The sequence below is a fragment of the Crocodylus siamensis genome, chromosome 3, assembly GCF_052110815.1.
Source record: "Crocodylus siamensis isolate JL-2025a chromosome 3, ASM5211081v1, whole genome shotgun sequence".
NCBI lineage: Eukaryota > Metazoa > Chordata > Crocodylia > Crocodylidae > Crocodylus > Crocodylus siamensis.
Window position 1 is genome coordinate 160876438 of NC_143397.1, and position 25296 is coordinate 160901733.

Sequence of the window (25296 nt, forward strand, 5' to 3'; positions counted from 1 at the left end):
AGACCCTAGCTGCCCTGACCGTGAAGTAGTGCCTCCTGATATCTAACCTAAACCTACCCTCTGCCAGCTTGTGACCATTATTCCTGGTCACTCCTGGCGGCGCTCGGGGGAACAGTGACTCCCCCAGTGCCTGCTGATCCCCCCTGACTAGTTTATAACAGGCCACAAGATCCCAGAGGAGAGCCAATTGATGGAGAGTGCGGAAAAAAAAATGCTCGACCATTGGAGTCATGATTGAGGGACCCAGAAAGGGAACCAGGAAGGATACTGAGGAGCCACTGCAGGGGTTTGGAGGTTTTTTGTTATTCTTCCGGCCCCTTCATTTTTTTGTGTGCATCTGGTCACACCGCTCATATGGACAAGTGTCAGCCGGCTTTGGGCCAGGGAAATCATGACCCTCCCAGACTTAATTAAGATTATCAAAGACATGGCATCCTGAGGGACAGCCAGCATGGGTTTGTTGTGGATAGATCTTGCCTGACCAATTTCATTTCCTTCTATGACCAGGTGACCTATCACCTAAACAAGGGAGAAGAGATTGATGTCATATATCTGGACTTTAAAAAAGCCTTTGATCTAGTGTCCCATGATCTCCCTATGGAAAAAGTGGCCAACTGTGGCCTCAGCTACTTCACAGTCCAATGGCTGGCTGGGAAACTGGCTCCATGGTCAAACCCAGAGAGTGGTAGTCGATGAAAGTCAATCATCAGGGCACTGCATGACCAGTTGTGTCCCCCAAGGCTCCAACACTGTACTTGTACTCTTTAACATCTTTATTAATGATGTGGATATTGGTGTCAGAAGCAGACTGGCCGAGTTCACTGATGACAACAAACTTTGAAGTAGAGCACCCACAACCAAAGATAGGCTGGTGATCCAGGCTGACCTTGATAGGCTTATAAAGTGGGTGGATAAAAACCTGATGATATTGAATACATCAAAATGCAAGGCACTCCACCTTGAGGGAAAATAACCTGCATCCCGCTTATAGGCTCAGCAGTGCTACACTTGCACCGCTTCCGAAAGGGACTTGGGGGTCATGATTGACCACAAAATGAACATAAGCCACCAGTGTTATGTCACTGCTGGTAAAGTGAACAAAACTCTGGCTTGCATCCATAGATGCTTCTCAAGTAAATCTCAGGATGTCATCTTCCCAGTGTACTTGGCTTTGGTGAGGCTGCAGCTGGAGTACTGCATCCAATTCTGAGCTCCACAATTCAAGAAGGATGTGGAGAAGCTTGAGAGAGTCCAGAGGAGAGCCACATGCATGATCAGAGGGCATGAGAACAGGCCTTATGAAAAGATACTGAGAGCCATGGGACTTTTCAGCCTGGAAAAGCACAGACTCAGGTGTGACCTGGTGGCAGCCTATAAGTATAAAGGGTGTGTATCAGGATCTAGGGGGAAATGCCTGTTCATCAGGGTGCCCCAAGGGATTACAAGGTCCAAGGGTCAAAAACTCCTCCAAGACATCTTTATGCTGGGCATAAGAAAAACCTCTTTACTGTCTGAGCCCCCTCAGACCTGGAATAGATTCCCTCCAGAGGTGGTGCAAACATTGTTTGGATGCTTATTTTGCTGGGACCCTGGCTGACTTCTTGCCCCTGGGGCAGGGGGCTAGACTCAATGATCTTCCGAGGTCCCTTCCAGCCCTAATGTCTACGAAATGCATGATTTCTTGTTTGCTTCTGTTGCATGAAATCATACAATTTCCCACTAAAAACAAATGTATTTAAGTGCCAACATTCTGAAAATGCCTCCACATATCTAAATCCAATATAGCCCTAGCTGATACAGAATGAGATTATTTCTAAATTTAGGGCTACCGTTAAAATTAGGAAATAATAATTTAGTTTAATTTTACTTTTTTAGAGCATCATTATGATTACACAGAGGTAGTCAATATGTATATTAGATAGGTTTAGTGTTTTTAATTATAGAAACATTGCATGCTGGTGAGGGGAGTAGACGCCAAAGAAATCAGTATGAAACCATGTCCAATAAATGCACTTCAAAAATTATATATATAGGAGGCTGTATGACCCAGGGATTGGTAGCAAGTTGTGGAAACTATCCATTCCAGTTTGAGCCGAGTTCAGTCAATTGATTGCCATCTGACATCTATTATATGATTTTTGGGAGATAAATTGGTTGGAGCATCTAATACTAGGTAGGCAGTAGCCTGGTTTCCACATCACATACAATACCACAGACATTTGACTCGTTTGTTGGCAGTCTCTGCATAGAAGCCAGGGAATGAATGGACACAGAAATCAAATGAATGTTCTATTGTATTGCCAGGCTTCTTTCTCTAGATCCGGTTTGAGAGAGTTTGGAGTCAGCGTTGGGATGTTTTTATGCTGTAATGTATATTCTACACATGTTAAAGGAACATTCAGAAATTTCAACCACTTCTCATCAAAAATAAGTTTTGTTCATTCTGTTTTTCATGCCTGATTTTTTCCCCATCATAAAAGCTAATTGACTCTTGGGGATTTTCTTGTCTTCCTCTCAAACTTAGGCTGTGGAAGTTTTCTTTCCTTTGTAGTATGGAGCATGGTCTTTTTTCTCAGTATCTACTCGTCATATACTAACTAATTATTAGGGATGTAAGAAGCTTCGGTCCCTGATTTGATTCAGTGGAGATCTGGCCCGATTCAGTGGCCAAATCTCTGAATCTGAATCAAATCAGAGGACCTTTTAATTTCTTTGAAAGGAATCATAACCCTCCAAATCGATTCAGAGAGATTTGGAAAGATTTGGTGATTTGGACATAGACACAGCTTTAAATGTTTTTTCTACATACCTCTAGAAAGCAGGCGGCTTGTGAATGCTGCAATGCTGAGGCACATGCAGCATCCCACAGGAATGCAGAGGGCTTCCCAGCACACTCAGCAGCAGAGCCAGCAGTGGACTGGAAGCACTTCCAGTTTACTTCCGGGTCTGCAAGAGAGCGCACAGAGGGACCCCCACACACCTTCCAGCTCAGCAACTGGTGACTCCCGAGTCTGGTGGAGCACCTGGGGTCCCCCAGTGGCCAATCACTGAGCTGGGGGGAGGTGTGGGGGCTTCTCCTGTGTGCTCCCCAGTGGACCCAGAAGTGGACCTGAAGTACTTCTGGTTCACTTTGGGGTTCCCCACCAAGCATGCAGAGGGCCCCTTCATCTGCTCCACCATCACAGCATTTACAAGCCACACCTGGTACCTCGAAGTATGTAGAAAAAACATGTAAAGCTGTGTCTATGTTCAAATTGCTGATTCTCTGCATTAGCATCAACTCTTCAGATTCGGCTTCAGCCAGATCAAATCGGGGACAGTGATCCAAATCAACGAATCAAATCACTGATCCCAATTTAGTCTGAATCCAAATCCAAATCGAATAGGGCCCATTTCATACACCCCTACTAATTATGACCCTCTAATTTCTGTGCCACCACAGTGGCCTTTCTTCCTCTGCTATGAAAAGTTACAGGGTGTTCTTAGTGTTAGATGTATTGTAACATGTAATCTGTATTAAGGTTTGAAGTGGCAGTTTGAGAGATTCCTTGGGTAAATCATTGCTGATGAGCAGAGGACTGGAATCAGTGGCCTACGAAGTCCCTTCCAGTATGATGTTCCTATCCTGTACTGTCTCCTAATTTTAAGAATTGCCTTAAATGTAATTCTAAAGCTAAATTAAGACTTTAACTGAACCCTTAAGGGGAAACATACAACAGCACTGTCTCAGCCAGAAGTTGGAAAGTTATAAATCTGGAAATTCCTTGGAACCTTATTTGGAAAATAATTTGCTACATCCGTGCTGCTTCCTTTCCCACCTCAAACTGGCTACTCGGCTGACTGAAATGTTTAGCTGACAGATCTCTATAGTCCAAGTTTTATACTTTTTGTGCCCCCAGGACCCCCCCTTGCCCAACCTTTGTAACCCTTTCTATGGCGCCTGCAATCTCCTGTTCTTCTGGAAAACAGGCGAGCTAAAACTGTTATCTGTGGAATGCAAGGGCATCGCTCAGAGAGAGAAGGGAGGAGGGAAAGGGGAGGAAGAGGGGGGCCAGCTGATGGAAAATCACTGATAGTAAACTGACCAGGGTATAAAAATTCCACTGTTGCAGGGTTAAGCGCGCAGGATTTGAGACCATACAGTCTCCCTGTGCCTTTTACTTGAGCTCAAATAGACTCTGTCTGCTTCTCCCCCCAGTGTGTTTATTTGGCGCGACGCACACCGGGTAACGAACCCAATTGTTGCCTCCCTCGGGCACCTTGTGCCGGCAACACATGCACACTATACTACAAACTATATACTACACTATACTATATACTAAAAACACATATATAGTTTAAGATTTTAAGTGTATATATACACACACACATTGAAAACCTCAGCTCTTTTACAGCTCATGTGAAGGGAGAAAACCCCCCCAGTTATTTCAGACAACCGGTCTCCTATTGATCCCGACAAAATCCCTTGAGGTGATGATAAAATGTTTAAGGATATGTGAAAGATATCAGATGGTGTTATTTGTACAGACACTAACCATATTCCAACTCTTCTTAAAAACAAAGTTATAGCAGAAGTTATTCGCAGTTCCAAGAGGGGATGGAAAGTAGTTCTGAAATATTTGTGATTTGATCTGGATGGATATAAATTTATTCTGCTTTTGGGGGGGGGGGTTTCCTCGCATTTTAGCCAAATTTCTGCTGTTGGTCAATCTACAATAGGTGAAAAGTTGGATACTCTAAGACATAGAAAATGCTGTGGTTGGTTCAAAAGGATAAAGAAAATACTTGGCCAACACTTTGGGGGGGAAAAAAGGGTCAGATGTGTAGCTGATAAAAATCAAGGCAGTTCAACTGATCTCAGTGGAAGTCTCTTTGGCTCTGACCTTCAAACAAGTTTTAAAAAGTTTAGTTAATTCTGTTTTTCACAAATATAGAACTAAAAAGAAAGGGTGGGGGCCAGATAAGAAAACTATATGACTCACTATAAGTTACAAGGAATATTTTAAAGCAACCATAATACATTGGAAAAATGTCAGAAAACCACATAATTCTTACAGGTTTTTTATTTGTTTTATAATTCTGACCTTAAGGAACACTGGGCTTCCTTATTGAAAATACGTTTTTGTGGAATTTTCTGCCTAATTCCTCAACAGAATCGGTTAGGAATGCTCCAAAAAACTTTGAAAAAGTATTCAAGCACTTAGATGCCTGTCCAACATAAACCTCCCAAACATTTATTATAGATTATATGTAATATGTATTATTTGCATTCTAATAATAACTGCATGAGATGTAGACTATCACTCTGCTAGACAGCATGCAACCATAATAAAAATAAGCCCAAATAGGGTTGTATCATAAAACAGAATGCTTGGGAATGAATGGCAAATATCATATCAGGCCCTTTCTGGAGGAAAAAAAATCCTGATATAATAGGGAGATTGTGGGAGCAAGGGGGTGAAAATGGAATGTACAGTAAAAATAAGTGTGTGGAAACAAGAATACTAGCAGTAATGATGGAAGGAGGAAAGAAAATGATTATTTAACAGAAACACCAAGGCCACGTCACCATGAGCATGGGCATGTAGTTGCTGCAGGGGGAAAAAAGCAGAGGGACAAATTCATGCGCTGCTTTTTGCCCCAGCCCATGCCCCTGCATGTGGGATTAGTGCAGACAAAAATGCTATGGGTAGTGTAGGGGAAGCTGGGGCCAGCATCTGGGCTGGCCCCAGTTCCCTTAACTGGGGTTCTGGAGGCCTCCTGGGCATGAATGGCACATGTCCCTGGCAGCTGAGGGGGCATGGCTGTACTGGCAGTGGTGGGAGCACAGTGGTGGTGAGCGGAGAGCTCCTGCAGATGCCACCAGCACTGTTGGCAGTGGGGGGAAAAGGGGGGAGTAACGAGCACCAACCAGGGCTCAGCGACCACCCCCAGGCACCACCAGCAACATCAGCAGTGGCCAGCAGGGATTGCTGACCATCCACAGATGCCACTGGCAGTGTCATTGGTGGGGTGGCAAGTGGCAACCATCTGCAGGCACCGCTGACACTGTTGGTATAGCCTTTTTGCAGGGGGTACACTGCCATATGTGCACCCCATATGTGTTGCCCCTGCTCCTGGGGCTCCAGTGGCGGTGATCCAGGCACAGGGAGCCTGGCCAACAGCTGGTGTGTGGCTCTGGCTGGCCAGGCTGATTTCAGACAGTGCGCGCTGTCGGCATATGTGCCGCTTCACTTTTTTCTGGACATCGGGATCGCCAAGTGTCAGTAAAACCTCCTGTGTTGCAAATTAACAGTGCAGTGAACCCCTACATCTGTGGCATGTGTAGTTTGTGGTGCTGCAGATGGGTCTGCAGAACTTCCAATTGCATGTTTGAGCCCTAAGAGGACAGATGGAATAGAAAGGGATTAAAGAGCACAACTACTCAAGTGAAGAATTAAAACAAATAAATAGAGTCTGATGGTAACTCCTTAGCTTTCAGCTGTTTTTTTTCTTTTAAGCTTTGTTCATTAGCAATTTGGGACATTAAATCAGTGCAGGAAATCTGCAAAATATAGATACCAACCATCTATTTTAAATAAACACTGATGTTAAATACACAGACAGGATTTATTCCTGATATTATATTTGCAAATGCTGGGCCATTGACCTAAGTGAGAGTTTGCTGCAGCATGAGTGTATGTGGTATATTGTATCAGACTGACAGAAGGAACACTCAAAGTGCAATATCACCACAGGAGGTTCTGTTTGTTATCTGGGAAGAAACATCAGTGCAGACAATAGAAAAGATAGACAGGCATTATGCCTATAAAATTAAAAAGTTTACATTTTACAGTCTACCTTTCATTCTAAAAAATAAAGCCCATCTAGTTTGTATTAAGAGTCTATTTGAAACAGGTTATTTAAATATTTATTTAAAAGATCACTGTAGTTTCACTAGAGTAGGGAATGGGAGAAGGAAGACCTGCCTATGTTCTTTACCACTGTTAGCCAAACCACATAAAGAGAGGCATAATTTCCCTTTAGGAATAAAAGAAATTTCTTGGCACTAATTGGATATGAATAATGAGATGCACATGCAAGAAATTTAGAACAAGGTAACTTAATGTCATAATTGATTATAAGTTGCAAATGATTTTATGAGTTAATAGCTGAGAAGTTGATCCAAAAAGTATATTGTTTTAATTAAGGAATGAATAAATTCAGTAGTGTCATTAAATAGTTATATTTTACAATCTACTCTGAGTAAGAGGTACTGTATTGCCCCTGGAGCAGGCTGAGGAATGAATTGTGTGTCTCTGAGTCACAATTTTTGCTCAGTGCACTGCAGAGGCATGGGAAAAGCAAAGTTACTCAGCTCCTATTCAGCTGTCAGCTTATTACTCCTATGTCCTTGGTCAGCTACACAGTCAGGACTCCTCCAGCCCCAGACTGAGTTGCAAGTTTTAGTGTTTGCTGTTGGAATCACAATCTCAGCAGAGACAAATGAAGATATAAGCAGTGTATCAGGGTGTTGTTACATGTTACAATTTGCACGTGCTAACTCTCTGGAAGGAGATGCAATATTAAGTTAGAGCATGCTCTGAGCAATCACATATAAAGGTTTAATCCTATCTGACCTGCACAGCTTTAACTAGCCACTAGAGGGAAGGTAAGCAGGGTTGTGTGGCTACAAACCAGATCACTTGGTTTTTATCACAGCTCTGGAGACGAGAGCAGGGGATCCGGAAGTGAGGATACTTGGGTTTGTTTTCCAGCTCTGGGAAAATCATGGAGTGCCCACACATGCTGAGGGAGAACTGAAAGGGGCACATTGCTACTGAAGACATTTTCTCGCTCTCTCTTTTACTATTGTTAGCTGCAAGGGAACAGACAAAAGCTCTACTCTTTCAGTTCCTGGCTGGCTGCACCATCCGCCTGCTTAGGCTATTTCTTCCACCCATGGATCAGTCTCCTGTGCAGACGACAGTAGTGTCAGGCAGATAGTGGGGTGGCCACCTAGCAACTCCATGTTCCCTCCATGTTAACCCTCCTCCCAGCATCTCTGGCTCTGTGCTGGTAGGGGAAGCTGCATTCTGGAGCTGCTGGGTGGGTGTTTAGGTCAGTGGGAGCATGGAGCTTGCTTCTCCTCTGTGTGACTCCATGCTTTGACTCCATGCTCCACTTCCCTTACCAGCAAAGAGCTGCAGCCACTGGGAATGGGGTTAGTGTTGCAGGAGCATGGAACTGGGGGGCAATCCTGCCAACATCTGCCTGCTGGGGTTGGGGCTGCTCTACTGCACAGCAGGCCCTGCTGTGGCAACCCTAGCACTGGTAGGGCCCCATCTGCTTCCCGGTAGTACCACCCCCCAGAGCAGTAGAGTTTGGGAGGATAGATAGATCATCTACAGAGCAGAAGGGGAGGGACCAGAACCGGTGCATCCTGGGATGCTGGAGGACTAAAGATTGCTAATTTTTTCTCCCTGGAATGGAGTGATGTTAGTACAACATGAGCTGGCTGACAGCAGCTGGAGATACTCCTTGGCCTAAGTTGTAACTTTGCTATGCACATTTCCTGCTTTAACATGCAGACACTTGCATTTTAAGTGCTTTTAACAATGCCTTCAATAGTGTAGCTAATCAGGGGTAACTGGAGCACTAGCCTCAAGCACTGAATTAAGGGTGGTGACACAAAAATAGCACCTGCTGACCTGCTGGCCTAGCCACTGCCTCCACTGATACCAGCAGCTCAACCACTAATGCTACCCTTTGCTCTGACACTGGCTAAGGAGTAGAAATGCCCAGGTATGCCTCCACAGTCTCTCACTGCTTCTCACTTTGCTTAGTGTATAAAGGCTGAGGTAATCTGGCTCTTGGAGAATTACACAAAGCGTCTATACCATTTTTTTCTATTTCTTTTCTCCTATCCACATAATCAACTCTGCCAATAAAGGGCAAACCTAACTATAAGACACAATTCTAGCTTTTCTAAGTTTGTAATGCTCATGAGAATTAATGTCTATACTTGTGAATGAGAACTAGCTAAATCAGATAGTCTGCAGTATATACTTTGCTGAGTATCATAAACCTAGTCCCAGCTACCACATTATTGAAAGACTATCATTGTAAGTGGGTAAATGCTAGAACTAATGCACTTGTAAGTGCCTGGAAATGGCCAAATGATTCAAAGCACTTCAGAAATGAACCTCCATACCCACACTCTTCCCAAAAACAACTAAGTAAAAACAACTTTTTCATCAGTGAAAAAACCAGCTGAACCTGCAAACGACCAACAACCACCTACACAGAGAACTGCTTTCTGTTTCAATTCCACAGGAAAATGAAAAGCAATGGGGAACTATAACAAATAAAGCAATTGGGAAATGCAGCCCAGCTGAAAAACTGAGTATAAAAAAAACCAAGAAAGGTAAAAACGAGTATAAAATTACAAAAATACTGGAAATCCTATACCATCAGGCAATTTATCATAGTCAACTATTTTAAACGCATATTCAGAATAATTAAAAACACCCTAATAATATATTTCAATGGCACTGTAACTTTAAGCACACACATAGGACTTAACATTCTTAGTTAACAGATATAACTTTCTTTCATATTTACTTTTGAGGACTTTTTTCCCTTAGTAGATGAGTCTGTCTGAAGCCAAACACTATATGATGTGATGAAGTTTCCTTACTATTCCCCATTGTCCATTCTCTTTCTGGAGAACACTCTGTTATAAATCAGCAGATTTTGAAAAAAAAAAAATGAAACTCATATGGGACATCTTTTGGAAGTTATCCCCTTTTCATCAAGCAAAGGTCAGTATATAATGATGACAAACTCACCCTTCACAGAGAGCTCATCATTTCTCATCCTTGCTACTCTTAAAAGGTACCAGTCTGGGGACTGGAAGTAAAAGATAAAACCAAGAAACCAACTTAGGTCTTCTCATGGGAGATCACCAGAGAAGCAGGGATATCAGCAGACTTGGTTCCCCATTCGAATCTAAAGCCATTCTGAAGAAGAAATTCCCTCTCTACCCCTATCTATTTGCTTCAAGGTGCTTTTCTTGCCAGGTCAATTCTTCAGCAAGAAGCTAAAGTAAGTTTTGACATTTATATCCAGTTGAAACAACTTTGGTCACCACAAATAAGAGAAAACTACTCTCAGTACTACCCTTTTTTTATCATACCTGGAAGTGCAAGCTGTACGTACCTGACTACTGTTTTGCCAGCTGCAAAAAAATCACTCTCAGCAGCAAACAGCATCTGTAAACATATAAGAAATAGGAAGGGAATAGCTCATCCTTTAAACTATTTTTGGTGCCATATTGAATTATCACCATTTTTTGGTGTCTGCAAGTCAATATAATACTCTACATGTATTTTTAGGGATATAATGTACTTTACTTTGAATGTTAAATACCTGAATTTCCCCCAGCAGTCTCACTAAAAACTTCATTTTGTATGCAAGGATTCAGATTCTGCCTAAAGTGACCTGGAGTTTAGATTTGCACACTAGTGTTCCCTCATTATCATTAGTCAGAGCTTTGGGCTGCTCTACAAAAGCCAATGGCAATTTTATTCTCATGAAATCATTCACTCATTCCTAGAGTGAATAATAATGTGATTTTTTACAGGATAAAATGTTGCTCTTTTTCTTGCTTTTTCTTTGGCAGCAATGTGAGAATTATGCCTTAACAATAAACTGTTGCTATGGGGTTGGTTTTTTCTTTTTGTTTCAGTTTTGGGGGGCGGAGGGGAGAAATGATCATCTTTTACACCTGAAAGTTAGCAGAACATAAGAACTCAAAAATGCAATAGTCCTATAACATAGACTCTGCAAAAGCAGCAGACACCACAGAAAAATATAAAGTAATAATAGCTTCCTATTTCTTTTACTGTCTTTATTTTAATATAAGACAATGTTTCTTCCCCTGCCCCCCATTTAACATGGGGACAAAAGCCCCTTGTCTTGGATGTGAGTACAAGCAAGGGGGAAAGCTGCTGCTGCACAGAGATTCACAGTTTCACAGACGTTCATGGCTGGAAGGGACCCTGTGAGATCATCAGGTACAACCCCCCTGCTCTGGGCAGGAAAGGCTGCTGGGTCCAAATAACCCAGCAAGGTTATTTGTAGTTTGACTTTGGCCACAGCCTGGACTCAGGGTCAGTCAAAGTTTCAGCAGTTGCTGCCCTGCCTATTTTACCCCTTCTAGCTGCTGGCTTCCCTTGGCTTCTTCCCACCTCCCACCCTGCTGTTGACTCTGCCCCTGCCCTGCCATCTACCATCTGACTCCAATCATACCTCTGGCTCCAGGGCCAGAGCTGATGCTGTCAGAACCACTGCTGCATGACCAGGCAGGGGCCAGAGTGACCATATGCTCCAAGCATCAGGCTGAAGAAGGGCCAGATCCAAGGCTGGGGCTGGAACTAGGGGGTACATGGTAAAAAAAGGTGGGCAGAGGCTGGAGAGGACAGAAGCTGTGGAAGCAGAGACAGTGGGAGGGGGCTGGCAGAACTAGGGAAAAGGTGGGGACAGGTGCCTGGGGATGCAGGCACCATAGGGGGGATAGGTAGCCAGGGAGCCTGGGGGCCAAGTGGTAGGGGGAAAAAGCAGAGGAGAAAAAGCGATGGGAAGGGACAGGGGTCATGCTACTTGACTTCCCCAATGCCAGCCTCCGCCCCCCACTGCCCCCCAGTACCTCCCCTGCTTTCTGCTTCCCCACATCCTGCTTCACTACCGCCTGCTCCCCTACAACTGCTTTTCCCACTGAAGCACTGGGGAGGGAGGGGAGGACACACAAATGCAAGATGAACTTCCAATAATTAGATTATATACATGGACACTTACAACAAATTTATAAATTTTCATGTATACAATGAAATTATTGGGGAGTCATCTTCATTTCAAAATCATCTTGGATTCAGCTAAAGGTACCATTTTTGTTGTAGCCCTTACTTATCCATGCTATCCATTGTAGAGTTATATATCTGAAAAGAAAATCCCTTCTCCCAAGAGCTGATACCCACTGAGTTCAGCAGCACTAAGATTATAGTTGCAGTCAAATTTCTGATTATAATTGGCCTTAAAAGTACTGTGATTTACCTTTTCTGGTCAGTCTTTTTATGAACCACAGTAAGTCATGTCTTAGCATTTTAATGAAATTGTTGAAAAACGTTTTTTAAGGTAATTGTTCAGATGAGGCCCAAACATTCCTAACACTTGTTTGGTTCACCGAGGAAACCCACTCAAGTTACTTTCATTCTAAAGAAATATGGTAAGGCAAACAGAGTATGATTTCCAGACATGAAAATCAACACTATCTTAATGCTTCTCTTACGAAAGTCAGTGCAAGATTTCTCACTAATAATAGTACAACAGATTTAGGCAAATATGGAGTGTTTTAGAAAACCCAAGCATTGCTGCTTAGTATGCACAAAGAAATAGGAAGGAAAGAGAGATTCAGTAGCAAGGGGACTATGATGTTAAATGTAGTGAATATTTAAAGCAATTATAATGCAAGTATTTCAAAGCAGTTGAATCCTAAGATGGTGATATTGTTCCTTCCCTACCTGAGGCTAATGGAAATCCAGTACACAAAATGGCTATGGAGTTGGGTCCTTGCTCTCAAATACAGTCAGAATAGTTCTGGCTCATGTGGCTTTTGAGGCAAGCTGGCCCCTTTAGGGAGCACAGTACTACATAAAGGACGGCCATCTTCAATATGTGCTCTGATGTCATGACTGGTCTGGGTGACTGGGCAGGCTCAGTGGCAGACTGTGACTGCAAGCTTGCACCCTGCCCTGGGCCCTCATTAGATTTCATAGATTTCATAGACATTAGGGCAGGAAGGGACCTCGAGAGATCATCGAGTCCAGCCCCCTGCCCAAAGGGCAGGAAGTCAGCTGGGGTTATAGGATCCCAGCAAGATAAGCATCCAATTTACTCTTGAAGGTGTTCAATGTAGGTGCTTGAACCACCTCCGATGGCAGACTGTTCCAGACTTTGGGGGCTCGGACAGTAAAGAAATTCTTCCTTATGTCCAGCCTGAAACGGTCTTGCAGGAGTTTGTGACCGTTCGACCTCGTCATCCCTTGGAGCGCTCTGGTGAACAAATGTTCCCCCAGATCCTGGTGGTCACCCCTGATAAACTTATAGGTGGCCATCAGATCACCCTGAGCCTGCACTTTTCCAGGCTAAAGAGTCCCATGGCTCTCAGCCTGTCATCGTAAGATCTGTTTTCCTGACCTCTGATCATGCGCGTGGCTCTCCCCTGGACTCTCTCAAGCTTCTCCACATCCTTTTTGAATTGTGGAGCCCAAAACTGGACGCAGTACTCCAGCTGCGGCCTCACCAAGGCGGAGTACAAGGGGAGAATGACGTCCCGTGATTTGCTTGAGAAGCATCTATGGATGCAAGCCAGCGTTTTGGTCGCTTTACTAGCCGCAGCATCGCATTGCAGGCTCATGTTCATCTTGTGGTCAATGATGACCCCCAAGTCTCTTTCTTCTGTAGTGCTATCCAACGTAGCACTGCCGAGCCTATAAGGATGCTGCAGGTTTTTCTTCCCAAGGTGGAGAACCTTGCATTTTTCGGTGTTGAACACCATCAGGTTCTCATCCGCCCATTTGCTGAGCTTGTCCAGGTCAGCCTGGATCACCTGCCTATCTTCTGGCGTGGATGCTTTGCCCCAAAGTTTGGTGTCATCGGTGAACTTGGCCAGTCCACTCCTGACTCCAATGTCCACATCATTAATGAAGATGTTGAACAGGATGGGTCCCAGGACAGAGCCTTGAGGGACCCCACTGGTCACAGGGCACCACGATGAGTGACTGCCATTAATTACAACCCTCTGGGTCTGACCACGGAGCCAGTTTCCCAGCCAGCGGATCGTGGTGGAGCCAAGGCCACAACTGGCCAGTTTGGCCAAGAGGTGATCGTGGGATACCAGATCAAAGGCTTTTTTGAAGTCAAGATATATGACATCAATCTCTTCTCCCTTGTCCAGGTGATAGGTCACCTGGTCATAGAAGGAAATGAGATTGGTCAAACAAGACCTACCCGCAACAAACCCGTGCTGGCTATCCCTTAAAGATTGCTTTTTTGCTTCTTTCCTTTGTGTGGGAAGTTTAAGGTTTTGTTACTTGTACTATTGGTTAAAGCAGGGTAGGAATCATTTGCTTATAGAGGGCTTTGGTTTGTATGACCATGTGGCCAGGTGTCCTGACCGCATAATGGCATGTTAGGCACAATGTGTAATACTGCGAAGGTGTCTGTCATGGCGGGATGTTATGAGTGTAATGGCACGGTGCTCTTGGTTTGATTGAAATTTGTTTGTCTTTGCTTTGTATATTGGACCTGGATCCCAGAGAGCCAACTTTTTGTACCCCAAAACCCTGAATAAAGTAGCTAAAAAGTCAAAGTCCTTCCTTCCTTCATTCCTTCCTCCCTCCGTTGACATAAATGGGCCACTTACTTTTAAAACTAAATTCTGATTTCTTTCAAAACCGTAGAGGAACAGAAACAGATTTTTTAAATTGCATCTTTGGCCTTTTAAATGAAACTGACTCTATACAGACAGTTCCCATTTCATTCACTCTTTTATCAAGGCTACCAGTTCCTTTTATGGTTCAGTGTGGAATGTGACCTATACAATAGGAAGGTATTTTAAGTATGCTAAATCGTCCATTTTAACACATGAACTTTTAAAACCTCTCCAATGTTTATTCATAATTATATCATTTAAAGAACGAAGGGTCTCAAGCAGGTTACTGAAGTCAAGGGAACACTTTTTATTGACGTCAGTGGTTGCATCTACATGAGATGCCATAATGCACAGTAGCCTATTCTACTGTGCATTAATGTGTCATGGCAAAAACCATAATAATGCACTAAGACTAAGTCTACTGTGCATTAAGCGTCACAAAAAAAAATGTTCGCCTTTACTACTGCGCTTCAGTGTGGCCTAGTGTGCCTTTATGTAGTTCCTCATATTATAGGTAGTAAACTTAATGTGGAGTAACAAAGGTACATTAATGGATGTGTAGATGTGCCCAATCAGCCTTAAAACTAGTTCATAAGGAACAGGAGTTGGACTTATTGTTCTTAGAGTTAGTTGCCCATTTGAGAAGCAACATAGAAAGATGGCATAAAAGCTTGTGATGGCTATTAAGGCCATAATTGTGTGTTAAGCATGCTGGCTAAAATGGTCTCAAATACAATGTGCTGCCTTTCATCAGCTTCCTCCCAAACCAGAAATATAGTTTCTATCTGCACTGTATGATGAATGAAGTTGTTAGCTGGTAGGTCATTCAGTGGTGCTTATAAGAATTCTGGAGGGTCACATGGATTAAATCACACTACAGCCACTTTAGAAGCACTCTTCCCAAAACAGTGCCATACTTGAGCACATCACCTCCAGCCAATGTAAGATTAGAATCATAGAATCATAGAATAGAATCATAGAAGTAGGGTCGGAAGGGACCTTGTAGATCTTCAAGTCCGACCCCCTGCCTGGGCAGGAGAAAAAAAATGGACTCAAATGATCCCAGCTAGGTAGGCATCAAGCCTCCTTTTAAAGACCCCCAGGGTAGGAGCCAACACCACTTCCCTTGGAAGCTGGTTCCAGATCCTAGCTGCCCTAACTGTGAAGTAGTTCTTACGGATGGCTAATCTAAACCTACTCTCTAACAACTTGTGGCCGTTATTCCTTGTTATGCCAGGGAGTGCTAGGGGAAACAAGGTCTCTCCCAAACCCTTCTGGTCCCCTCTAGTGAGTTTATAGACTGTCACCAGGTCCCCCCTCAGCCTTCTCTTGTGAAGGCTGAACAGGTTCACATCCCACAGTCTCTCATTATAGGGTCTGCCCTGTAGTCCCCGAATCATGTGGGTGGCTCTCCTCTGGATCCTCTCAATGTTGTCCACATCTCTCCTGAAGTGGGGCACACAGAACTGGACGCAGTACTCCAGCTGTGGCCTGACCAGTGTTGCGCAGAGGGAGAGGATCACCTCCTTGTCCCTGCTAGAGATGCACCTGTGGATGAATGACAAGGTCCGGTTAGTCCTGCCAACCATGACCTCGCATTGTCGGCCCATGTTCATCTTGGAGTCATTAATGACTCCAAGATCCCTTTCTGCCTCCGTGCTCTCAAGAAGGGAGTTTCCCATCTTATAATTGTGCTGCTGGTCCCTACTGCCCAGGAACAGGCAGTACTGTTAGTATTGAAGCGCATCCTGTTTTTGGTAGCCCACCCCTGTAACCTATCCAGGTCTTGCTGCAGTCTTTCCCTCCCTACTAGCGTGCTCACCTCACCCCAAATTTTGGTATCATCAGCCAATTTAAACAGGGTGGTTTTCACCCCATTGTCCAAATCGCTGATAAAGAAATTGAACAGATTATCATGTAGTCATAGAATAAATATCATAAATGGAATTAAGTAATAAAAGGTAGGTAACATTAGCAAAGGAAAATCTAACATGGCTACAACTATATTTAAGTTTTGGCTCTTTTTATAATCTTAGTGTGCTCTGAAAATGATCTGTCTCCTTCAGTACTCCAACAACATGAACAGCATGCAACTTTAGATGCATAAATTGGACAAATTAGATGTAATGGGAAGTATTCATGGAAGAGCACTCTGGGCATAATTTGATTGAAAAAAAAACCTAAATGTAACTGGAGCACTAATTGAAGAAAGTTAAACTTAGGTGGAAGCAGTGAAGAGGCAGGTTAATAAGCAATACTGTATTTACCACACACAATATTGTACTGTATACTGTACTATACATTGTCATCCCGTGTCTCCTGGATGCAGAGCTGACACTAACTGCTGAATGGAGTCAATAAAAGTGAGAAATGTCACATGCAGCAACTTGCTGTAATCATTGATTTCTTTGAAAATGTAACTGTATCATAACAGGTAGTGCCTGTATCTCAAGGCATTTTCAAAGTATTGCAAGATTTCTGAGTTACTCTAAGACTTGAGAATGGGACCAAATGTAATGAGATGATTGTGCAGCCAATCTGAGGGAAAAATTGTCTTCCCTTCAGTGTGACAGGTGAAAGGAGTAGCAACTTTGAACTACCAACTTTTCTTAGTCCTTTCTTTGGGCAGATTCCATTTCAGTAATGCCACCAAGATCAAAAGAAAAATTGTGTATCTGTTATCTAGCTGGGGGAAAGGAAAGCAAAGGAAGCAGGCTGATATATGACAGTATTGTTGATTTTTATTTGTGGTTTTACACCTAACCAAAGAAGGAGATGAGAAAGGCGTGCCATGAACAAGAAGCACAGCTTTAGCAGATAAAGTGTAGGCAAGGTAGAGAAGCCAAACCTTCAACATATTTTTATCCTTCATAGTTCATTGTGTCTTTGCTACACTTTTGCTATATGAAAGAAACATATACACATAGAGATGGATGCAAATGTCATTGTTTATTAACTATAATCTGCATCAGGGTGGATCTAGGATTCTGCAAAATGGGTTATGGGAGCAGCAACCAACACTGTAGGGGATCCCCCAACCCACCAGTGTGGTCAGACTGCACTGCAGGAGCAGCAGCTAGGGACTTTTTAAAGTTCCCACAGCAAGTAAGAATACCCCTTGTCGCCCTCCCCAGTGCCATCTTTTGTGTTACCTGCGCCCTATGTGGGGCGACCTTGGGGTCCCTTTAAGGTTTCTCATGTCTTGATGGAAATATTATACCAATGTTCTAGTTAGCAGGAAACTGCCTATTGTTTTTGCATGTTGGGGTCCTCTACCACCACTGGCCTTGACCCCAGTCTTTCTCTAGTTAGGCCTCCCTATCTAAACCCACCAGATAGGGTTTGACTCCGAGGCTCTAGTTCTTTAGTCTTGGGGCTCATGGCCCTCCTTTTTGCTCCAATCTGGAACCCAGACTCCCCGGTCCAGAGGCCAATCCACCAGCCCCCACAGCCAGGGGGTCACAAGCTCAAAGCCAGACAATGGCCCCGAACATGCACCATCCCAGTCAAAAAAAAAGAAAAAAAAAAAAAGACAAACCCACACAGGTGCACCAGGCCACCCTGGCCTTTTAGAATTGCCCTCTTTGGTGCCGGGCCTGTGCCCCCGAATGCTGCACCCTCTCTGTTGCTGGGCCTGTGCACACGCTATAGTGGGGCTCCAATAAGGCCTCCTCCTTCCCCACTAGCCTCATCCAAACCACCGGTGTTATTTAATCACAAAAATATATAAACAGGCTGTCCATGGGTTCACCGCCACCAAAAAAATACGAATAAAGAAGGCAGGATGCCAGCTTACATTTACTCAGGGGGTCATGCTTCTGTAGTTCCCCTCCTCCAACCTTTGGACTGCTCACCAAGCCTCTCCATGGAGCTATTATATGCACTCCTTCTCCTTTGGCTGCTGGGTCTTACTGCTGCCTAGCCCAGGGTTATTATAGTTCTGGCCTGCCCCCTTCCAGTCACCTGACCGGCTGGCCTGGCTCAGCTTTTAACCCCCACCTTAGCAGCACACTGTGGCCAGAAAGTTCTAATTTTAAAAGGGCCGACCTGCCTTCTGGTAACAGGGCTAGGGTTCCCTGTTACACCCCTTTACCCTCTGTGCTTAGATGTGTATCATCCGCGCTCCCCTTTCCCCTCACCTGCCACTGCTGCTTTCCATGATGTCCCAGAGGTGAAGAAAACCCTAAAGTTATTTCTGCCCACTTCAACTGGGCTGCAAAGGGACCAGGCTGAGCCCCTTTAAAAAGTCGCCAGCTACTGCTTCCACAGCATGGTTCATTGTGATAGAGAGGAGCAGCTATACCACTGCAGCCTTCTGGATCCATCACAGATCTATATATGATGCCTAAAAACACAACCATGGTGCTGCTCTGGCAAATTCTTCTTCCTTCCAAGTAACAGAAGACAGCGAAGCCCACTAGAGGTTTTATAATGTATTTAAAGGGAGACCATCTAATTTCTATACACAACAACACTAAAGAGCTATCGTTAGAAATTACACTGGAGAAAAAAACTGGTTAAAGATTAATAGGTGGAAAAGCCAGTTTGTAAAGTGTTGCTCTGTGAAAATGCAAATGAGGAGCAAACAATGGCAGCTCTTTAGAAATTGGCTTTTCCACCTAGAAGAAACCCTACAATCTCGGTCTTCTCCTTTGCAAGGTGAAGCTTCTTTTCTACCTGGGATAACTCTTGCTATCTTTGATGTAGTCTTTGCCTCATGAAGGGTATGTGAGCCTGAAAGCTTGCAAAGAACTTTTTAAAAACTATTCAGTCTAATAAAAGATATCACCTCTACCCCAAGAGCTTTGTCTGCCCTTAGTCCAACACAGCTACAACCAATATCCCTAAAAGCTGTCTCTGAACATCCTGATTCTTAATACGGTAAACAAAAATCACCACAACCTAATATCAATTTAATATCATATGACTATTTTGAGGAAGGATTTGAATATTTACTGCCCCCTTCAGCTATTCTTACAAGCTTATTGGTAACACCAGGGAAGCCATTCCAATGTGTTCTCACATTTCACTATCTCTGAACTTTTATCCACTGGGTTCCTCATTACTGGTTCAATTGCCAAGTTTTGTGCCTTGCTTTTATCAACCTCCTACTCATTGTCCTCATTCCACTGTAATGGGGTATTAATTTTTCAAATGTAGCTTCCCTGATGTCATACTCACTGGGTATAAATTGCTCCAGGGATTCCTTGGATGTGTATTCTTTTATTGTGTTAATGTCACCATTAGTTCTGATTGCCTCTTTAAGTGCCTTCTTGTGTTCTGCTGAGGGAGTTACAGATTTGTATTGTCGTCTTTTTTGGGCAATTTTACTTTAATGTTTTGCTTGTTTGCAATCTTTCCCTGATTTGTACAGGAGCTTTTGACTCAATTTTCCTTCAAAGAGGATTCCAGTTGTGTTATTGGGTGGTATCCAAAGCAGTTTTCCATCATTTTGGACAGTTTTATACTTGCTTAATGAAGTTAGAGTTTCTGTTTCAGAGATGTTGCTTGCCTTATTTAGTGGGCTTTTAGTCATGCACACTATAAATGACTCCTTTGTCTGCTGAATCTTTTCAATTTCCTTCTGTGTATTTGGTGTTTCTTGTAATATTATTCAGAGTTATGACCAGTTGCAGCTGTGTGATTTCATAGCTGAGGATTGCAGAAAATTTTGCTTATCAATAACTTCTTAGCAGCTGGTGGCATTTTTTTCTTTTACTTTTGTGTCATACTAGGTAACAGAATTCACTAAATCCCTAATAATAACTTTCTCTTGGATGTAATTTACCTGTGCATGCATGAATAAGTGCTATTTAATGGGATATATATGGAGGCCTAGGAAGACTGAATTTCTTCTGTCAACTTTATTCCTTGGTTAGAAATTACTCTATGTATTTTTGTAGACCAACAACAAATTTAGATTCATCCTATGCAAGCCTACATTTTAGATCAGTGGGTTTATTCATCCTTAAAGAACATGGTGAACTGAAACATAACACTCCTTGGAAAAGAAAAATAAAACAAGTTCAGTATCCTGTTACAATTGAATCTTCCTCCTGAATGTGATATTAGAGGGATGGAATTCAAGTTGGGATTGTGATATTTAAAAACACAGGGCCATATCCAGAGGTGACCTGAGCAGGGTGTGAGGCCCGGAGGCAAGTCAGCCCATGCGGGGCCCCACCCTAACTCTGATTCCACAGGCCCCAGGCCCCAAGAAGCTGGCACTGCCATTGATGGTGGCAGGGGGGAGAGGGGAGGGAGTAGCTGGACATGGAGCTGCCACTCTACTCGGCTCCATGGGGCCTCTTAAAGTGCAGGGCCCAGGGCGGTCACCCTGATTTGCCTCCTCTTAGGGATGACCCTGGCCATATCTTCTGTCACCATAAAGTGACAGAATCCTATCATAGGATTACATATCACAAATTAAGCTATGTTGGTTTTTATTAATCGAAAATCTTCCCCATGATTCTCTACAGTAAGTATTGATTCTTTCCAATAGTATCTCCAATAGTACTATTAAGGAATAGTAGACCATATTTACTGTTTAGTATCTGTCATTTCCTACAGTAAAATTATTTAGCCCATATTCTTAAGAGAAACATCTGAAAAGTGATCATTAACTTGTTCATTCAGGAAGCTTGAAACCAGTTAGTATTACCCCTTCATAGTATGGCTTCAATGCAGCAAAAGCTGTAACATACATACATACATACCCGGGGCTAACTAGTGCACATCAGATATCCCTAAGTAAAAGCACAGTAAAGACAAGGCACTTCAGTTGTACTGCAAAGTAGACTCAGGCTGTAGCAGGGGCAGATCCACATCTAAAACGATAGGCATATCCATAGCCATATCCAATGTGTAAAATAAACACTCTCAGTGTTGAAGGCAAAGGTTAAAAATAGCTTGAGACATTCATAATTTCAATATGAATCCCAACAAGTTTCTATCAGAACTCCATCATGTATAGCTAACCACATTGTAAAGATGAACTTTGGGGAAAAAAAGAAGAGCTTGTGCATTTTTAGTCTCCTTATGCTTTAGTAACAAGAACACAGGACTATAAGGAGGTTCTTGGGCCAGCATCTTTAGTTCCTGGTGCTCACAGGCAACTACTTTATTTACTCAAACATATGATGATCCTGAATATAAGACAATTCCCCAATAATTGGAGTCTATGCAAGGGAAATTTATAAATTTGTTATAATTTTCTAGGTATAAAATCTAACTATTGTACATTTGCCTTGAATTTATCACCCTCCCACTGTTACAGCAAGGAAAATAAATATGGGAGTCAGGCAGACCCCATCCAACTTCTCCTTGCAGCCCTTTTTCTCCCTTCTTACTGTCAGAACCTGCTCTTCTGTAGTAATTCATATATGGACAAATCAGTATAGGTGCCTATAGACTTAGTTCATCCAGAATTGATGCGTTTTACCTGTTTTTGGAAGTACTGCAAATTTTAGCACAGGTACTTCATAAAAACACTTTTAAGCAGCACTTTGGCACCAACTTTATACATACATATAGTACAAACTATACATGGTATTAGTACAAAGCCGGAAAAAGCATGATTTAGCACATAGAGCATTGGGCTGGGCCCCAGCAGAGTCAATAGCATTTCACACACTCACACACACACGCAAATACACACTAAAAAGGAGAGAGGATCATTAACACCTGTGGAATGAAGCGCTTAGAAGGAATCAGGTACATCATAATGAGCCATGATTGTTTCATAGTTTCATAGTTTCTAGGGTCGGAAGGGACCTGAACAGATCATCTAGTCCAACTCCCTGCCATGGCAGGAAAGAATACTGGGGTCAAACGACCCCAGCAAGATGTGCATCTAACCTCCTCTTAAACACCCCCAGGGTAGAAGCCTGCACCACTTGTCTTTGAAGTTGCTTCCAGACCCTAGCCGCCCTGACCGTGAAGTAGCGCCTCCTGATATCTAACCTAAACGTACCCTCTGCCAGCTTGTGACCATTATTCCTGGTCACTCCTGGTGGTGCTCGGGGGAACAGTGACTCCCCCAATGCCTGCTGATCCCCCCTGACTAGTTTATAACAGGCCACAAGATCCCCCCTCAGCCTTCTCTTTTGGAGGCTGAACAGGTTCAGGTCCCGTAGCCTCTCCTCATAGGGCCTGCCCTGTTGTCCCCTGATCATACGAGTGGCCCTCCTCTGGACCCTCTCCATGCTGTCGACATCCCTCTTGAAGTGCGGTGCTCAGAACTGGATGCACTACTCCAGCTGCAGCCTGACCAGTGCCGCATAGAGGGAGAGGATCACCTCTTTGGACCTGCTTGAGATGTATCTGTGGATGCATCCCAAGGTGCGTTTGGCCTTCCTAACTGCCTCTCCACACTGCCGGCCCATGTTCATCTTGGAGTCAATGATTTCATAGATTTCATAGACATCAGGGCTGGAAGGGACCTCGGGAGATCATCGAGTCCAGCCCCCTGCCCAAAGGGCAGGAAGTCAGCTGGGGTTATAAGATCCCAGCAAGATAAGCATCCAATTTACTCTTGAAGGTGTTCAATGTAGGTGCTTGAACCACCTCCGATGGCAGACTGTTCCAGACCTTGGGGGCTCGGACAGTAAAGAAATTCTTCCTTATGTCCAGTCTGAAACGGTCTTGCAGTAGTTTATGACCGTTCGACCTAGTCATCCCTTGGGGCGCTCTGGTGAACAAATGTTCCCCCAGATCCTGGTGGTCACCCCTGATAAACTTATAGGTGGCCATCAGATCACCCCTGAGCTTACGCTTTTCCAGGCTAAAGAGTCCCATGTCTCTCAGCCTATCATCGTAAGATCTGTTTTCCTGACCTCTGATCATGCGCCTGGCTCTCCTCTGGACTCTCTCAAGCTTCTCCACATCCTTTTTGAATTGTGGAGCCCAAAACTGGATGCAGTACTCCAGCTGCGGCCTCACCAAGGCGGAGTACAAGGGGAGAATGACGTCCCGTGATTTGCTTGAGAAGCATCTATGGATGCAAGCCAGCATTTTGGTCGCTTTACTAGTCGCAGCATCGCATTGCAGGCTCATGTTCATCTTGTGGTCAGTGATGACCCCCAAGTCTCTTTCTTCTGTAGTGCTATCCAACGTAGCACTGCCGAGCCTATAAGGATGCTGCAGGTTTTTCCTCCCAAGGTGGAGAACCTTGCATTTTTCGGTGTTGAACACCATCAGGTTCTCGTCCGCCCATTTGCTGAGCTTGTCCAGGTCAGCCTGGATCACCCGCCTATCTTCTGGCGTGGATGCTTTGCCCCAAAGTTTGGTGTCATCGGCGAACTTGGCCAGTCCACTCCTGACTCGAATGTCCACATCATTAATGAAGATGTTGAACAGTATGGGTCCTAGGACAGAGCCTTGAGGGACCCCACTGGTCACAGGGCACCACGATGAGTGACTGCCATTAATTACAACCCTCTGGGTCTGACCACGGAGCCAATTTCCCAGCCAGCGGATCGTGGTGGAGCCAAGGCCACAACTGGCCAGTTTGGCCAAGAGGTGATCATGGGATACCAGATCAAAAGCTTTTTTGAAGTCAAGATATATGACATCAATCTCTTCTCCCTTGTCCAGGTGATAGATCACCTGGTCATAGAAGGAAATGAGATTGGTCAAACAAGACGAATTGACACCTTCACTGCTGACCGAGTAAAGATACTGCTGCCATTGCCAAGCACTGTGGGCACCTACACATGTGCCCAACACTTGATCTGATGTGTACTATTTAGACTTCAGTATCTGGTAGTTAGCACACTGTAGCAGCCTCATGTATTCAGTGCCCTTGTACTTTAAAATGGCAGCAGGGGTGTTTTAACTAAAGCTTTAGTTAATATACCCCTGCCACCATTTTGAAGCAAGGGGCACTGAATACACAAGACTGGCTCATTAATTAGAGCAGCTCCTCAGAGTTGCTATAATTTAAGTGCTCCCCAACAACCCAAGAGCAAATGTAGCATAGGTGCATAGTTTCATAGTTGGTAGGGTCAGAAGGGACCTAAGCAGATCATCAAGTCCAACCCCCTGCTGTCGCAGGAAAGAGTACTGGCGTCAAATGAGCCCAGCCAGGTGTTCATCCAGACTCCTTTTAAACACCCCCAGGGTAGGAGCCAGCACCACTTCTCTTGGATCCTCGCTGCCCTGACAGTGAAGTAGCACCTCCTGTTGTCTAGTCTGAATTTACCCTCTTCCAGCTTGTGACCGTTATTTCTAGTCACTCCTGGTAGTGCTCGGGGAAACAGGGACTCTCTCAATGCCTGCTGGTTCCCCCTGACTATTTTGTAACAGGCCACAAGATCCCCCCTCAGCCTTCTCTTGTGGAGGCTGAACAGGTTCAGGTCCCTTAGCCTTTCCTCATAGGGCCTGTCCTGATACCCCTTGATCATGCGGGTGGCCGTCCTCTGGACCCTCTCCATGTTTTCCACAGCCTTCTTGAAGTGCGGCGCCCAGAACTGGATGCAGTACTCCAACTGCAGCCTGACCAGTGTCGCATAGAGGGGGAGTATCACCTCCTTGGAACTGTTCGAGATGCATCTATGGATGCATGACAAGGTGCAGTTGACCTTCCTGACTACATCCCCACACTGTTGGCCCGTGTTCATTTCGGCATCAATAATGACTCCAAGATCCTTTTCTGTCTCTGCACTGACAAGAAGGGAGTTCCCCAGCCTGTAGGTATGCTGCTGGTTCTTCCTCCCCAGGTGCATCACCTTGCACTTGTCAATGTTGAAACATATCCTGTTCTCATCTGCCCACCCCTGTAACTTGTCTAGATCTGATTGCAACCTATTCCTCCCATCTAGCGT

General features: G+C 44.1%; 1 long non-coding RNA gene across 1 annotated transcript in view; it reads right to left on the reverse strand.

Annotated features, from left to right (window-relative positions):
* LOC149869049 (uncharacterized) overlaps positions 1-18385 on the reverse strand; it is a 58014-nt gene extending 39629 nt beyond the window's left edge. The window contains exons 1-2 of the long non-coding RNA XR_016441069.1: positions 18270-18385; positions 10201-10253 (exon numbers count right to left, since the gene is read on the reverse strand). This is a non-coding gene — a long non-coding RNA (uncharacterized LOC149869049). The remainder of the gene's footprint in view (positions 1-10200; positions 10254-18269) is intronic.
* Between the last annotated feature and the right edge of the window lie 6911 nt (positions 18386-25296).